At 35.6% G+C, this 17,468-nt stretch overlaps 1 long non-coding RNA gene across 1 annotated transcript in view; it reads right to left on the bottom strand.

The window, feature by feature from the left end:
* Positions 1-4,917, bottom strand: part of LOC135847613 (uncharacterized) — a 149,648-nt gene extending 144,731 nt beyond the window's left edge. Inside the window, exon 1 of the long non-coding RNA XR_010559204.1 lies at positions 4,430-4,917. This is a non-coding gene — a long non-coding RNA (uncharacterized LOC135847613). The remainder of the gene's footprint in view (positions 1-4,429) is intronic.
* Between the last annotated feature and the right edge of the window lie 12,551 nt (positions 4,918-17,468).

Below are 17,468 nucleotides of genomic sequence, written 5' to 3'. Positions count from 1 at the left end.
ATTTCCAAGTGTGTGTCAGAAGTGTTTCACTACATGCTATCAGTATCAGTGGGGTGCAATAATTTTCAAAAATCAAAAAAATAGGGTAGGGTAATTTTATTTTGAATTTCCTTATCAACGTTGTGATGCTCACATCATGTATGATTTTTCCTGCCTATAACATTTTTAGAAAATTCCTACACCTATACCTCACGGGGATTCGAACCGGGGACTTGCGGATGTCTGACTATTCAACCCTAACCACCTGACTACAAGTGCACTACAGTGGATAGGGCATTTAAAGAATATATTTGTTTGCAAACACTCAATTTCAACAGTTCGTGAATTTGATTGTTGAAACTTGAAACTATCAATAATTGGTGAAGTTCTCAAGAGTGTCGATTTCATTTTTGAAAACTATTTGATCCCAAATCCAAAATGAGCTTCAAAGAGGGGGGGAGGCACAAAATTGCAAATTTTTTAAAGAAGTGCGCTGTTAATGTCAAAATTTGAAATTTTAATGGCGCTGAATCAATTTTTAAAGACCATTTGACCCCAAACCCCAAAATAGGCTCCAGAAGGGGAGGTATACTAAAGTACAATACCAAAAATTATCAAAAAAAATATATATGGGTATCAAAATCTCAAATTTATGGGTTCAGAATTCATTTTTTAAGACAATTTCACCTCAAACCCCAAAATGGGCACCAATGGGGGAGGTACAAAATTGTATACTTTTTAAAGAAGTACATTATTGATATCAAAATTTGAGTTTTCAATGGCACAGAATCCATTTTTGAAGACCATTCTACCCCTAATCCCAAAATGGGCTTCAAAAGGAGAGGTACAAAATCAAAATTCTCAAAAATTTTTGAAAAAGTATGTTATTGATATCAAAATTTGAGTTTTCAATGGCCCAGAATCAATTTTTGAAGACCATTCAATACCAAACCCAAAAATGGGCTCCAAAGCTGGGGAGGTACAAAAATGAAAATTTTCCAAAAAAAGTGCAATATTGGTGTGAATTGAAAATTTGGATTTTCAATGGTGTAGATCAGACTTAATTTTTGAAAATCATTTGATCTTAAATCTCAAAACGATATCCACAGCGGCGATTGATCCTAACTTCCCAAAATGGACTTCAAAGGGGAGGTACAAAGTTGAAAATTTTTCAAAAAGATACAAAAATAGTACAATATTGGTATCAAAATTGGAATTTTCAATGGCCAGAAATAATGTTTGAAGATCATGTGACCCCAAAACCCAAAATGAGCCTCAAAAAGATGTAAAATTGCAAATCTTCTCAGAAAAAAAGCATAATATCAGTATCAAAATCTGGATTCAATGGCACAGAATTTTTTGTTGAAGAACATTGCCTTAAATTTGAATCTGCAGTCCTTCATATTCAAAATTGTGTATACATAATCTGATATCTGCATAGCATTCTTCAAAACTTTTGAATTTTTTTCCTCTTCTCCCACCCTAATTGGGGTATTTTTAGTCAAGAGGGCAATTGGTTGATGACATTACTGGTAAGGTGTACATTCTAGTAAATAACTATTAGACCATTACTGTTTAGTAGGCAAACATGACTGCAGAGTGGTGCATTGTGTGGTAAATAATTATTGATGTGTAGTAAAAAACTATAACACATCTACTGAGTAGTAGTAAGTAACTACTGAGCCATACTACTCTGTAGGTGAACACCATTGTTGAGTGGTGCATTGAATGGTGAAATATTACCAATGTGTAGTTAAAAACTACTAATCTACCACTGAGCTAATACTTCACCATTCAATACACCACTGTTGAGTGGTGTATTGAATGGTGAAGTATTATTGCATAGTAGTTAGAAACTACTAATCTACTACTAAGCTATAGTAAATTACTGCAGAAGTCATACTGCCCTGCAGTGCAACACTACTGTCCAGTAATGAATCAAGTACTGAAAGCACTACTGATGTGGTGTGAATTACTACTTAGCACTACTGCTAAGTAGTGAATTACCACTGCCCCCTGTAAGTTTTTTCTACGTGGGAAGATTTTGTCACTGATTTCCGTAACATTGTAGAATCCGATAATACTACCTAACACGTTAATTGCACAGAAGATCGTCACCATTACCGAGTACACTGCACGAAACAATTGATTTTGAAATATTTCCAGCGAAAGTAGAAGCAGTTTCGCGATCCAGGTTACGAAATTGTTCGACATTTTGATACGAAATAAATGAGAAATTTCGCTTTTCAAATCAATGTAAGGGTAATGGGGGGAGGGGGATTGTGTACCTTGAAGCTTATAAGAGTAACGATAGTAGGTATAGGTACCTACTAATAATTAATAAGTATACAGTTGAAAACATGTGCCTTTATCGAGGGAAAGTAATTATCATGTCAGTTTGATTCGGCGATGAAAATTTTTTGAAGGAAGTTGTTTAACCATAGACATGTATTTATCAATTTTATTTATTCATTCGAGTTGATTAAAAAATATCGTTCGTATTTATACGGAATTGACATAGGTAGGTAGGTACTCAATGCTCTATGTATTTCTGGTAATATGTACATTCATACATATTTCATTTTGTATGAGCCTGATCATTTTTTTAAAAATACCATAATAGGTATGCTGATGGGTCTATCTATATTAAGAAATACTTTAAAAGCTTACTTTTTTTGAACTTTCAATTGAGGAGTCGGCCTGCAAAGTGACCTAACTGCAAAAAAATGATTTTTGAGATAGCAACGCTATCTGATAGTTTAGGACATGCCCTACAAAAGGAATATATCACCTTCATCCAGTTTCACTCGTAACACCCCTTTCCCCCCTTAAAAATGATAAAATTAAAAGCATGGCCTGCAAAGTGACCTTATTGTTACGATTTTCCGAAAATGTGTTTCATACTGTTTGTTGAAATCAAAATTAATTTTAACCCCTTCTGAAGAAATTCAAAAATTTTGGAGACATCGAAAATCGCACTGGAGGCTCCAGAGTGATTCGAAATGGTAAAATCGTAAGTTGAGAATAAGCCACAACTCTAGTTTTAGCTACCCAGATTCCTGTACATAAAAAAATCTTGAATGAATGAATAAATCTTTGCTTTCATAAAAAATAACATACGCAATGAAAAACCGGAGAAAATTGCGTACATATCACTAAAAAACAAAAAAAACTAGACAGCTAAGCATGCAAAGTGTGCGTAGCTAGCTGCCTTTTCTACAGCTATAACCGTTATTACATCTAGGTAGTGCATAAGTGAATCAACCATGTCACAGTGATGAGAATTTTTGAAACTCTCACTGCTTCAAAATAATAATTGTTTTTCAGTGTTTTCATATTTTCCAAATTACAATAGGTATTTCAGAATAATTTATAAGCTTGTATTGCTTCTAAATTAAGAAATTTCTAGTTGTTTTTCATAGTTTGCATTGTTTTAAAATTTACAAAATTTCAAATCGATTTCCCGAATTCCCCATCGCTACAATTTCATAAAGTTTTCAATAAATTTTCAGAATTTTGCATTGCTGCTGAGTTAGGAAATTTGCAATCAATTTTTAGAATTCACATTGCCTCTAAATAGTCAAATTTTGAATAATTTTTCAGAATTCTTATTGTCTTTAAATTAAAAAATTTCAAATTCAATTTTCAAGTTCATATTGTCCACAAATTGTAAAACGTTTACTCAATTTTTGGAATTCACATTGCCTCCAATTTTTCAGAATTCTCATCTTCTTCATAAATATTACAATACTTATTTCATATAATTTTCAAGTTCACATTATCTACAACTTACAGAACTTTTAATCAATTTTTGGAATTCTCAGCGTCTCTAAATACAAATTTTCATATTATTTTTTTTAGAATTTCCATTGTCTTCAAATTTATAAATTTTCAAACCAATTTTCAGAACTTGCTTTTTATTCTAAATTAAGAATTAAATCTTATAAAATACCTATGTTAAGAATTTGCATTGCCTATTACACGAAAAAAATATGGGTAATTTTTACAAAAAAATTTAACTAAATACTCATAATTAAGTACCAGATCCCATTCAATAATTTTTACTGTAATCGTATAGTAAAACTTATCATTTTAATAAATTTTGCTATAGGTACCAATAGTAAAAATCATTTTGTTTTAATAATTTTTACTAAATCATGATAATAAAAATTACATGTTTCAATTCTACAAAAATTAGTTTAATTTCTCATTTTGAAGTAATTTTTAAATTATAAGTAAAAAGTTAAAAATTATTCATGTCAAGTAATTCTTACTTTATACTTATGGTTATAGGTAGACAAAAAATTAATGAAATGAATTTTTAGTTAGCAAATGATATAATTCATAACTCAGTTTCAGCATTATTTTTGCCCCATTACCATGTACTACATAGTAACTCCAAAGCATTTACCTATCCAATTTTCCTACGAAAAATCCGTCACCTACCTACTTACCTCACGGGGATTCGAACCTGGGTCCCTAAATTTCCTATTCCTACCTACATGCCCTAACCCACTCAGCCACAACTTTGCTACGAGGGTTAGGGCATTAAAATAATATATTTGTTTGGTAAACGCCCCACCAAACCACGCCCACTTGGAATTTACAGCTAACAGACTGGGGGTGTAACAGGGTACAATGAAACACAGCTGGTGATGGAATAGACTGGGGGTATAGCAGGGTACAATGAGCGGCAGGTGTTCTACAAGTCTCCTTTTCCCTTTTTTAGGATTTAATGCATTAAAATAATGAACTAAAATTGCAATTACTCAGCAATTACCCATCCGAATTGAATGAAAATTAATCTATTCCCTCCGCCTTAATGATTCTCAAATGGTGTCCAATAGGTACAAAAAACGGTTGGATAGCTTAAGAGAACATTCAGTTCCAATAAAATTTCATTTCTCAAAGCGAAACCAATAGTGTGCTACGCACACTAAAAACGTATGTGCGGCCTGCAAAATGTTGCACCCTGTAGCGAATCCGTGTTCATATTTTTCAGAAACGAAAAGGTGATTAAGTGAGTGAGGGTTGACCCTTTCGATTCCCGAAAACAGATTTCGAAAATGTGACTTCATTTTCCTAGGACACGTTTTTCTCATTTATCTCGAAATCAATTTTTTGCAGTTAGGTCACTTTGCAGGCCGACTCCTCAATTTAATTTTTCTATTCTTATCGTAATAATAATGTAAGATATTGCCTACTGAGATGAAAACGGGAAGTTGAATCGTACTCCAAAGGAAAATTGAGTGAAAAATAGGAAGCTGATAGTGTGCTGTGCTTGTAATTTTCAACTGCTTGATCACTCCATTTGTGTCCAATTTGGCAAAAATATTCCGATGGCGGCTATTGGAAAGCAAAAAATACAACTTTTCTAATAGCCGCCAACAACCCTAATTTCATTTAAAAACATTCCCCACGAGCAAAAAGTGCAATTTTTGAACTTTTTATGACCTTTACTTTTGATCACTGCTCACTTCTGTTATGAAATTGTTCATTTTTGTAGACTTTTTAGTAGTGTAACCAGACTTTTTTTGAGGAGAGGCAAAATGAGATTTTTAGGTATAAAAAAATGATAATTTGATTCTTATTCTATCAAAATTCTTCGTTTCATGCGATTATTGTATTTTACGAGAATAAAGATGTGCAAAAGAACTGTTTGAGCGATCAGGGGTGATTTTTTTTTTTTGAAAAAATTGGATCAGAAAGCAAAAAAGAGCCTTCCATACATCCAATGCCTCCGGTACACATCTGCAAAATATTCAAAATGTGTGTTGATTTGATTGGATCTAACCAGATTTGATCAGATCCTGGTATTTTCTAGACCTAATTTGATCTGTTCAGAGTTGATCAGATCTAATCATTTTCCCGTTTTCCTCGGGCATGTTACTATACCTAGGTCAGTTTTGAGATTTTTTTGGGGAGGAGGGAGGGAGACTTTCGAGAAAGAGTGTCAGTAGTGGTTAAACTTTTTGAAACAGATGTGCCGAAAATTTCAAATCTTCAATAATTTTTTTTTTCATGTTTTAAATCATGAAAAAATTGGTAAAAATCACAATCCAGCTTTTCTAAAACTCCTCCCGACAAAAAAGCATGTCTAAGCTACAGAACAAAATTTTCAACGAACAAACAATACCTACCAATACTTACCTGATTTTAAATCATCTGAATTGAACGCTCTTCTTGACCTAGACGATAGTACATACGAGCCAAAGTTTATTTTTGATCGTTTCAGAGATAATTAGAAATTTTTGCAGAAAATCAAAAAATCACTTGAGGCTGCAGTCCACACCTTATGGAGAAATAATAAAATTTTAGAAAAATCACAAATTGCTCTGAAGGTTTCGGAATAACCAGAAATGATGAAATTCGGTTCGAAGAAATTGATATTAGTTTCAGAACTGATTTTCATAATTTTTACAGAATAGCTCTCGCGTTTCTAAGAAAAAAGCATAGGTAAATCGCTAAAAAAAAAGTTTGTCCATTTTTGAATCAATATAAAAAATTTGCAAAAAATCCACAAATCAATTTTAACAGATGAAATTTTGATTATGATGGTTTTAGATTATGCTCGGTATTAGTATTTTCAAAAATCGCGGTCCCGTTCAAATTGAAGGCCCAACACCTCACGAGGTTTCCTTGATAAATGCATCTTCCTTAACCCTTTGGAGGTTCTCTAGACAGAAAAAGCATTTATACTTTACCGGTACGCGATTTGTTATCGATCTCCTGTTGGGTTGTCCCATAAATACCTCGAAAACTTGAGAAAATTACCTACCTGTGCATGAAAAATTAGTGAAACTTGAGCGAAATTAGGTACTCTTGGAATTAATTGTGAGATTTTATTTCGCAAACATTAAGTACATTAAATTTACGACAGTATACACATTTCTCATTAGACGAGTGAAGCAGCTCAAATTCAATTCGACGACTCCTGCCAGTTTCATTACGGTTGGAACCTGATGAAAAGTCAGCATTTGATGATAAGTTTTGCAAAATTTTAGTCTCCTGTTGTACCATCGAATTTTCGCCATTATGTCCAGGAAATCTTCATTCTATATTCAATCATTTCAACAATACATACATACTATATTATTATTTCTGAATGTATTACTTTCCAAGAGGTGATGGCCGTGTTTTCAAAAATGGACTTTTAATCTGCTCTCTTTCAAGTAGAGAATGATACGAGTACAGTCAGAGAGATATGTCGAATTTTGAATTTTCATAAATGAAGTTTTACATTTAAAATACTGAAGAAAACTGATGATAAAATAAGTAAACGAACCATATATGAAATGCTTTGCGAATAATATGCAATAGTGAAAGCCATTAGTACTCTGGCTACGATTAATCCCATGCCTCTAATTGCGAGGAATTTTTCATCTGAAGCCTACAGTATACAAAATGCAAGTACATGTGTATGTAATAATATATTAGTTATGATTAGGTCTAAATACGTAATGAACTATGTACCTACCAATAATATAATTATCTCATAAATTATAACTGTGATGTCGACGAAAGAACTTGCGTAGTAGTAACTCACATATAATTTCCACAAATCTAATGCTTCAGCGCGCAACACAGCTATAGATTAGAATACAAAAAATGTGAGTATACTTATTTCCGGATTGATAACGTGAGGTGCTTGGTGTTAATTTAACTGTCTTTTAAAGCGTTTGAAGGGGTAAGGGATGAAATGACGATTTAAAAATTTTGTTCACTGCGGCTTTATACCATAAAGAACCATTTTCAGTGGGTCGTTATATAGTTTCAAAATCCAAAGATAAGGTCAAATAACTTTTTTGTGCCCGATGAGGTTATGCTTTCATTTTTTTTTCAAGAATTTACAAATTGGTGAAAAATTCATTTTTGAACTGACAAAAAATTTCTCGATAACTATATACCTAATTAAAATGGTCGAGAGGGAGTTTGTGAGGTAGGTAGTATCATGTCTTGCAACGTTTACGTTTTGCTTCCAATGATCTTTGTCCGCGTTTATGTGATGATTCCCCCCTATATGTGGTATGTCTATTTATGCACTCAAAGTATGCTTGCATCATACTGAGAGAAGCTTTCATCACTGCACAAGTCAGCTTCAACTGATAATCCTTTCACTCGATGAAATGAACTCCTCACAAGAAAATCAAAATTCGAAAAAATCAATTTTCAATTTCAAACATTAAAAAAAGCTAAAAATTCAGTTGTCTTATTTAGACCTCTTTCTGACGTATTTCATGAAAAAGTTGATAAATATTACACTCGCAACAAAAAAATTAAAATTTGTTCATTTTTTGAATCTTTTCGAATTTTGATTTCTTGTGAGGAGTTCATTTCATCGAGTGAAAGGGTTATTTCAACTTTTTCAACAGATACGTAAAAATAGGGGTCAAATGGGTCAACTTCACCAATCAAAACTTTTTTTCATGCTTTAAATCAAAAAATCGCATTTTTCGCAAACTTTCAATTTTTTTAAATCAACTTTGCAACATGTTACCATCCCAATTTTTTAATATGTTGTTTAGCATAAAAAGTTGTCCATAATAATATTTTTTTCAGAATTTTTGAGAGTCGGAACGATATGAAAACTACGTTTCGAAACTTTTTGAGCTAATTTTTTGTACAAAAAAAAGTGGCAACACTGATTTTTATGATATCACCAAAAAGCCTTTCAAAACCCCTAACTATGGGAAAAAGTTCCATTTTGGCAGGTATCGTGGATATCGAGTAATCCACTGCTGAAATAGATGATATTTTAGGTCCACTAAAAACTTTGATACCACCTGGCTGCCTTTAAAAATAGGCTAGAGGGCTGCGATTTGCGCCATTGGTCATTCCTTGGGAAGGCCTTTCCACAGGAAAAATTTCAAAAAAATCGCCGAACCCCCCTACCACTTCTTGGTCTAATTGACGCGGAATGACCCTAATACATTTACAAGTTCAATGAACGCTAACGTCGCTGACCAAAATTTACGGGTGACAAAATTCAATTTTGACTCTTTCAGAATATTTTGAAATTTCAGGGCAAATCTACCAAACTGGTTGTTTTTAAAATGAGAGAAAAGGTTGGAATGAAATAATTATCTGCGCAGATTCATTTTATTTCAGAAAAAACAGCGTTCTAAAATTTTTCAAATTTTCAAAAATTTGCTAAAAATCTAGAAATGAACTTTGGCTCTTAAAATTGCTGTTACTTGGGTTTTAAAGCTATGCCATCTGTTGATCTAACATGGTTAGTTATCTGATTTTTTAATTATAAGAAAGGGGAGAAGGGGAATTCATTGGCTACCGGAATAAGTGCATGAGGTGGACTATATGTAATTAAATGATTAAAATGATTTTACCCGTTAAGAAATTTCTGGTATTTAATAATTAGCAAGAATTGCTGATGCAATCTGTCTTCAGTGTCGTCAATTTGTGAATTAGTTTTGCGCATATCATCAATATTCGCATCCGCTTCATTGGTTACCTCATTAAATTGATTCACTTTTATGCCTACGATTTCCATATGAATTTCAAGTTCGCCAACCATGAGTCCATATAACGTGAACGATAAAATATACCCAAACATGTAGGTGGCATGAGATATAAATTGATACAAATTTACAGCATGTACAGTCGTGCTAGTAGAAGTAGAAATATCCCAACAGAACCTTTTGTTCGAATCTTTTTCGTTGCATGAATAACAATAAGGTATCACCGATGACTGTTTATTGCTGAAACTCTCGGTAAAAATATTGAAAATTAACGGAGGTAGGAGGAAAATCGTGAAAGCCAGAAATATGGCGGCAAATAAAATTACAAGCTTTTTTTTGACGATGACCTCTGCTCGATGAAGCCCTGCATCAACGTTTTTCGTTACTTTTTCCAATTTATCAAATAAAACGAGTAACTTTTCACGATATATGAACACTGTGGCGAACAAAAGTATACCATTTGATTGAGACGTTATTGTCACAAAGGTCAAGATTTTGTCACTGATTTCCGTAACATTATAGAATCCTATAAGACTACCTAACACGTTAATTGCACCGAAGATCGTCACCATTACCAAATACACTGCAAGAAACGATTGATTTTGAAATATTTCCAACGAAAGTAGAAGCAGTTTCGCGATCCCGGTTACGAAATTGTTCGACATTTTGATACGAAATGAATGAAAAATTTCGATTTTCAATCAATGTTAAGGTTAATGGAGTGCGGAGGTGAATTGTGTACGTGAAGCTTATAAGAGTAATAATAGTAGGTATAGGTACCCATACTAATAATTAATAGGTATACTTGAGTTGAAATAATGTGCCTTTATCGAGGGAAAGTAATTATCATGTTAGTTTGGTTCGGTGATGAATATTTTTTAAAGGAAGTAGTTTAACCACAGACATGTATTTATCAATTTTATTTATTCATAGGGTAAGTGTAGGTAATATGGGGTACCGGTACATAGATTCAAACTCTTCCTAAACGAAGAGAAATTTTTTGGCAACAATCGAAAATTCAAACATTTATCTATTCGTGATAAAAATTGTGGCCCGGAAAAATTATTTTTACCATCTTTAATCACTGTTTGAAAAAAAAAGTTCAAAATCAAACATTTCAAAAAGTTGCAGGTAATATAGGGTGCCAATAAAAACTACAATAAAATGACTTTTAAAAAGCCAAAAAATAATTTTTTTTTCAATTTTACATTTGTGTCACGCACAAACCACAGTTTCTCATGATTTTTTAAATAAATTTTTGATTTTTCGAAAAAATTGTTGAAAATTTACCAAAAAGTTGCCGATAGATAACATGAAGTATTATTGTAAAAATGAAAATAAACGAATAAAACAAACAAGGGAAATGATTTTTATTCATCTTTTTTACACACGTTAGTCTTTTGGTTCATTTTTAGGCATTTTTGGTCCAGAAACAAGGTAACCCATGTTACCAGCATGATTGAGAAGAACGACTCACTGAAAAAGTTAAGTATGAAATAGATAGTAAAATCATGGCTCTCTCCGGCATCGGCACTCTATTTGAAATTTCAAAAAAATTTATATTTTTTGCGAAATGGTCAAAAAACTTGAGGTATCTCCCTTGGGGTTGCATGAAAAAGTCACCACCGAGGAATAAAAAAGAGTACACGTGAGCAATCGCCTTCGGGTCTGGTCACATCATCTTCGTCGTCGTTGCGGTTCCTTATCCTTTACAGGACATTGGAAATCGCATTTTTGTGGTACCCTAACAGGGTGAGGCGTATGCCTATTGCCACTGCGATTATTCTAGGGAATCGACGTTGTTTCGAGCTTCCACTAGTAGTTTCCCGTTGCTTTCTAGTGACATCTACACAAGCACCTTGGAGCTAGCCGGGTAGTTTAGAGACCCTGAGCTCCTCAGTGTTGACCTCTATAGACGCTCGAACCAGTTTCAGCTTTTTGATTCTGCTAACAGATGGCGTACGCATCATCTGTTAGCTCGGCTAAACTGGTAGTCCCATGGTACTTGGCGTGTAATGTTGATAATTGCATGAAAGATTTTTTAATTACACGCACAAGCTTGCCTCTGTAGCTGGGTTTGAACCGGGTATCTCGTGAACGGAGGTCCGCGGCTCTACCTACTACGCCACCGAGGGACTCCACATCATCTTAGAATCATTTAAAAACACTCCTTAAATTTTTTCCTGTTGTATAGCACCCATAGAATACGAAAAAAACAGGTACCCCATATTACCTGCTTTTACCCTACCAGTTGATTAAAAATTTCGTACGCACTCTTACATATTTACATGGAATTGACGTACGAGTAGGTATGGGTACCTACTCAAAATGCTCTATTTCTGGTAATATGTTTATTCATACATATTTCATTTTGAATGAGCCTAATGATTTTTTTAAAAATTACATGATAGATATGCTGATGTGTCTATCTAAGTATATTAAGAAATATTTTAAAAACTTACCTACTTTTTTTGAACCTTCAATTCAGTTTTTCTATTTTTATCGCAATAATAATGTAAGATAATAGATGTGTTCTTTTTACACGGATTTTGGCAGATTTTAGAGAATCTGGATTTTGGCAGATTTATAAATCCACAAGAATCTGCTTGGGTAGGAGCTTTTGAAAATGGATTTTGGATTTTAGTTAGTTGAAGAAGACTTAAGGTTTTCAAAGATTGGTAAAAGTATTCTCAGAAATGTTTAAAAAAAGAGATTTAAAAAAACGTTCAAAATCCAGATTCTCGAAAATCTGTCAAAATCCGTGCTAAAAGAACACATCTATTGCCTACTGACAATGAGATGAAAACTGGAAGTTGAATCGTGCTCCAAAGGAAGATTGAGTGAAAAATGGGAAAAGTTTGATAGAATTATTCCTTTATAAAAAAAATTATCAGTTCTTGTTGGCAAAATTGGAATCGTAACCGTAACGTTTATGCTCGGTAATTTTAGTTTTTATTTTTAAATAAAAAATAAAAATTCGTTTCGCGAATTCTAAATATCGCTGGTTATGTTTTTAATGAAATTTTGTTCTTTTCGTAAAATCGCGTAAACTGTTGGCTGTTAAATTATAGTTTATTTTTCGTTGTATTCGTTATGTATATAAGTTCGTCGTGTTAATATTGATTCAATCGTCGAGTTATAAAGTTGTCGAGCTTCTGCTCAATTTTGTTTTTGTTTTGGTTCATTGACTTAGGTCATTGACCGAGTAAATAAATATTTCTATTTATTTTGAGTCGTTATGTTTTAGTATGTCGAATTGTTTGATTAAAAGTCAATATTCTTTGAGTAAGATTTATCGATTTTGATCGATTTATCGTTCATGGTAGCGTGAGCGTAGTTGGTGAAACGCTCTGTAATTCGACGACGTTTTGGTATCCTGTGTGGATTTGCTCGTTCAAGTATCCGGCTTGTGTAGCTGTTGAATTTTTGGTTCGTGGTGTTCGACGAAGTAAATGTCGACAGTCCTGTCCTATTTGCGGTCAGGAAAATCGGTCAACGTAGACGACGACGACGAGTGTAAACGTAAATCCAGTACGACCTTTGCTGGTTTCCCTGTAAACGAAAATTTGAACGAAAGTAAAACGAAGTCCTCGAAGGGTAAAAGTACTTCGAAAAGTAACGTATCTGATTCCAGTGGCGACGCTAACGTAGCTGGTACGAGTAGTTCTGGTTCTGGTGAACAAGTTGGTCCAACCGATTCTGCTTCTCCTCCTCCTCCGTCTAATCCGTCATCCGGTCCTCCACCTCCTCCACCTCCTGGTCCATCCGACGATCCGAGCGACGTTAGTGATAGTAGCGACGACGACGACGAGTCCGACGAAGCAGCTGTAGAATCCGATTCGAGTAGTTCGTCTGGTAGTATGTTCGGTGCCGGTGATAATCGTGTAATGGAGTCGATGGTCTTTCGCGGTACGGGCTTCGTGTCCTGGAAAAGAAAAATCAAAGTTATTTTGGCAGCCAAAGGACTTCAGACCGCAAATTTAGAAGTAAATTCGTTATCGTCGCGTAAAAAAGCGAAAGCTTTAGAAATTTTAATTAGGCACGTAGCTGAGAACGTTTTCCGACTGGTCAAGGAGACAGAGGATCCGTACGTATTCTGGACGGAGCTCAACTCCTTGTACCAGGCGGAAAACCAAGCAGCAATTATCGACTGTCGAACTCGTATTTCGAAGATTGTCATCGATATGTACAAAGGTCCGAAGGAGTTCTTGGAGGCATTTTATACGCTCGTCAACGATATGGAGAGTTTGGACGTGAAGTTGACTCCATCGGAAACGTATACGTATCTGATAAATGCTTTGGGCAATTCGCCCAAGTACGAGTCAGTGCGTATGACTGCTCGGGGACTGATTCACGTCACAGCTGGAGATCCAAATCCAAAAGTAATCTCCTCGTTGCTTTTGAGTTTGGAAGATACCTCGAAGAACTCCTCGACCTCGAAGAGTTCGACAAGTACCGGTTCAGCGATGGCCGCATCCGATCAATCCGGTAATAATAATAATCGTAATCGTAATCGTAATAAATCGCGTAGTAGTAATTCGAACTCGTCCGGTAATTCGTCGAATGGTAACGGTGATTGTAGTGGTAAAAATGGCTTCGTTCAAGCCAAAGATCGTACCTGCTATAAGTGTAATAAACGGGGCCACATGGCCAAGTCTTGTCGATCCGCCGGAGGGAATTATAGAAACGATACCAACCCTCGGGGAAGTATCGTTTGCTATCGATGCAATCTAACTGGGCATATAGGTCGTAATTGTCCGCAGAACGGTGATTCGTCGCGTAATAACGGTGGTAACGGTTCGTCGAGTGGTACGTCGGGTACGTCTGGTACTGCAGGTTCGTCCGGTTCGTCAGGTCCTCGTCCGTCGATAGCGTTAGGTCTTTTTCCGTCGATGTCTGGAAAAAAAGAAAATTTCTCGTTAGATGAAGGTCGTAGTCGTAATATCGTAGATGAATTCGTTAAAAATAGTGTCGGTCGTAGTAGTTTCGGTGACAGTGTTGCGATTTCTAATTTCGGAAATTCGTGTAACGTAAATATCGGGTCGAACTATTTTTTAGGTGACTCGACCGCTTTGAATCTCGGTGAAGAAAATGCATACGTCGAGACAAACGACGACGACGGCGTTGATTTTATCACGTTTGTCGTCGATAGTGGCGCGACGTCGCATTTTCTGAAACATCGTGGAGTCTTGCATGATGAGAGGAAAATAAACGAAAGTTTACAATCCGCTCATTGTGAAGTCTCTTTGATCAAAGAAGGAGTAGGTCGATTGAGAGTTCTAGCCGATGACGGAAACGTCTACTGGTTGAACGAGGTATACTACGTACCTAGTCTTTCTTTTAGTCTTCTGTCCGTGTCGAAAATCGTAGCGAATGGTTATCGTTTCTTCTTCGATGAAGATCCTCGTTTGGTCGATCCTGCGGGAAATATAGTTTCTAGATTAGTACTTAACGATAATGGATTGTATACGATTCAATTTATGATCAATATACCTCCTCTTTTGTATTCTTGTTCAAATTATTCATCTGCGTTGGTCTCTAGTGAAGATAGCGACTCTACAAATGTAGGTAATGACTCGACGACGATAGGTAACGATTCTGGTATTGGAAATTCGAATGTTTCAAGTGTAGGTATAGGAAATACCAGTACGAGCAGTGACAGTGATGTAAATCTGAAAATTAAAAAGAAAGTAAATAGGTTAAAAGGTGAAGGTGACATCTGGCATCGTAGGTTGGCTCATACGAGCAAGACGGTACTAGATAAGATCCCTGAGTTACGTGGATGTGATTGCCCACCTTTCAATCAGTGTCAAATTTGCTGTAAAGCAAAACAAAAGAAACATACCTACGATTCAAGTAGGTATAGGTATCCAAATCCGCTCGATCTCGTTCATATTGACGTAATGGGTCCTATTACAGAAGGACTAGAAGGCGAGCGATATTTGATTGGCTTCGTAGATGACTGTACGAGATGGGGAGTAACGTTCGGAATGAGAAGTAAAGCTGAAGTAGGTACCTACCTAAAAAAGTATGTCAATATTAGTGAAACGTTATGGAATACGAAGGTTAAGCGTATAAGGTGCGACAACGCTAGCGAGTTTATCGGAGGTACCTTCAAAGAGTTTGTCGATGAGAAAGGCATATCGATGCAGAACAGTGAGCCGTATGAGAAGCAGCATAATGGCACCGTCGAGCGTTTTTTCCGAACCATACAGGAAAAAATGAGAGCTCTGTTATACGAAGGCGGGTTAACGAATAAATTTTGGCTTTACGCTGCATACACGGCGAACTACGTGTACAATCGTTTACCACATTCTGCCTTGAACGATCTGTCACCGTACAAGCTGTGGAATCGCCGAAAGCCAGATTTATCGAGAGTAAGGTTGTTTGGAAGCGTTGCACGAGTTTTAGTACCGCCTGAAAAGAGAAAGAAAACCGATGAGAAGTCGATCGATATGGTTTTGCTCGGTTTTACCGAGACAGGTTATGTATTGTACGATGTTCTACGAAATAAATTTACGAATTCGAGTTGCGTAGAAGTAGATGAAACGCGTAAGATACACGATATCATCAACGATCATTTGATCAAAACGTCTGTAACTGTAAGTATAAAAGACGTAGATATCATACCTACGAATCAACAAGATGTACGTAGTTCGGTAGAGCCAGCTCCTGGGTGCTCATCTTGGGTAAATCCAGATGAGTTAAGCGAAGCCGAACGTAGCGGTGAAATTAACGTTGATCGTAGTATGATTGATACTTCGGTTACCGACGATCGATCCGATGATTTTGCTTGTTTTGCACTCGCTGGGGTTGATGACCTTACGTATGAAGAAGCGTTAAACGGTCCTGAGTCGAAATTTTGGCGTGTAGCGATAGATGAAGAGTTAAAGGCGATGGAGATCAAAGACGTTTGGTATTCAGCATCTGAAAAAAGCGTAAATAAAGAGAATTATTCGAAAGTAGACAGTAAGTGGGTTCTAAAGAAAAAAATCAACTCGAATGGTGGGGTGAAATTTAAGGCGAGATTGGTGTTGCGTGGTTTCAAAGACAATCATTTCTATGAATTGGATGAAATATACGCTCCAACACCTAATCAACCAATAATACGCTCGATGCTCAATCTAGCTATGGTCAACAAGTGGCAGTTGAGACAGCTAGATGTGAGTACTGCATTTCTCAATGGAGATATAAATCGAGGTATTATGTTCAACCCACCGAAAGGGACTAATGAAGAGAAGGGTGTCGTATATATTCTCAAACGTTCGTTATATGGGTTAAAAACGAGTCCCAAGTCGTGGAACGCAAAATTGAATGAGTATTTACTTTCGCTCGGTTTCGTAAGGAGTAAAGTCGATCCTTGTGTGTATTTCGATGCCGAAAATCCTCTACGTTGCGTGTTTGTCGTTTACGTAGACGATTTTCTAATTACAGGTTGCGATGATCGTCTAATTGAGTGGTTGGTCAAGCGTTTGAATGAGCGTTTTGGAATCAGAGACCTGGAACAATGCAAGAAGTTCATTGGAATGGAAATTAATCGTAGTAAAGAAAAGTTAGAAATACATCAAAATTCATATATCGAGCAGTTAGTTAATGATTACGGTTTATCTAATTCGAATAGTATCTCAACTCCAATCGAACCGGGCTTGAAGATTACCAATCTCAAGCTCGATAAAAGTTATGAAACCAAAGTGCGTGGTCTCTTAGGAAGTTTAAGTTACATAGCAAGGGGAACACGTCCCGATATCGCTTTTGCTGTAAACTTTCTAAGCAGATACCAGCACTTGGCAAACAAGGAGCTATTCGAATATAGTAAGCGTATTCTCAGGTATTTACGTAGTACGTTGAACGTGAAACTTACCTACGTAATACCTGAAGTCGTTGATAAACACTCTGTAAGAGTGTACGTAGATTTGGACTTCGCTGGTGATTGTTTAGACAGGAAGTCAACGTCTGGAATTTTTGTGTTACATTATGGCAACGTAATTGACTGGGTAGTTAAGAAACAAAATT

Source organism: Planococcus citri, chromosome 5 (genome assembly GCF_950023065.1).
Source record: "Planococcus citri chromosome 5, ihPlaCitr1.1, whole genome shotgun sequence".
NCBI classification, from domain to species: domain Eukaryota; kingdom Metazoa; phylum Arthropoda; class Insecta; order Hemiptera; family Pseudococcidae; genus Planococcus; species Planococcus citri.
The sequence above is the reverse complement of the archived record's forward strand: the minus strand, read 5'-3'. Positions and strand labels throughout refer to the sequence as shown.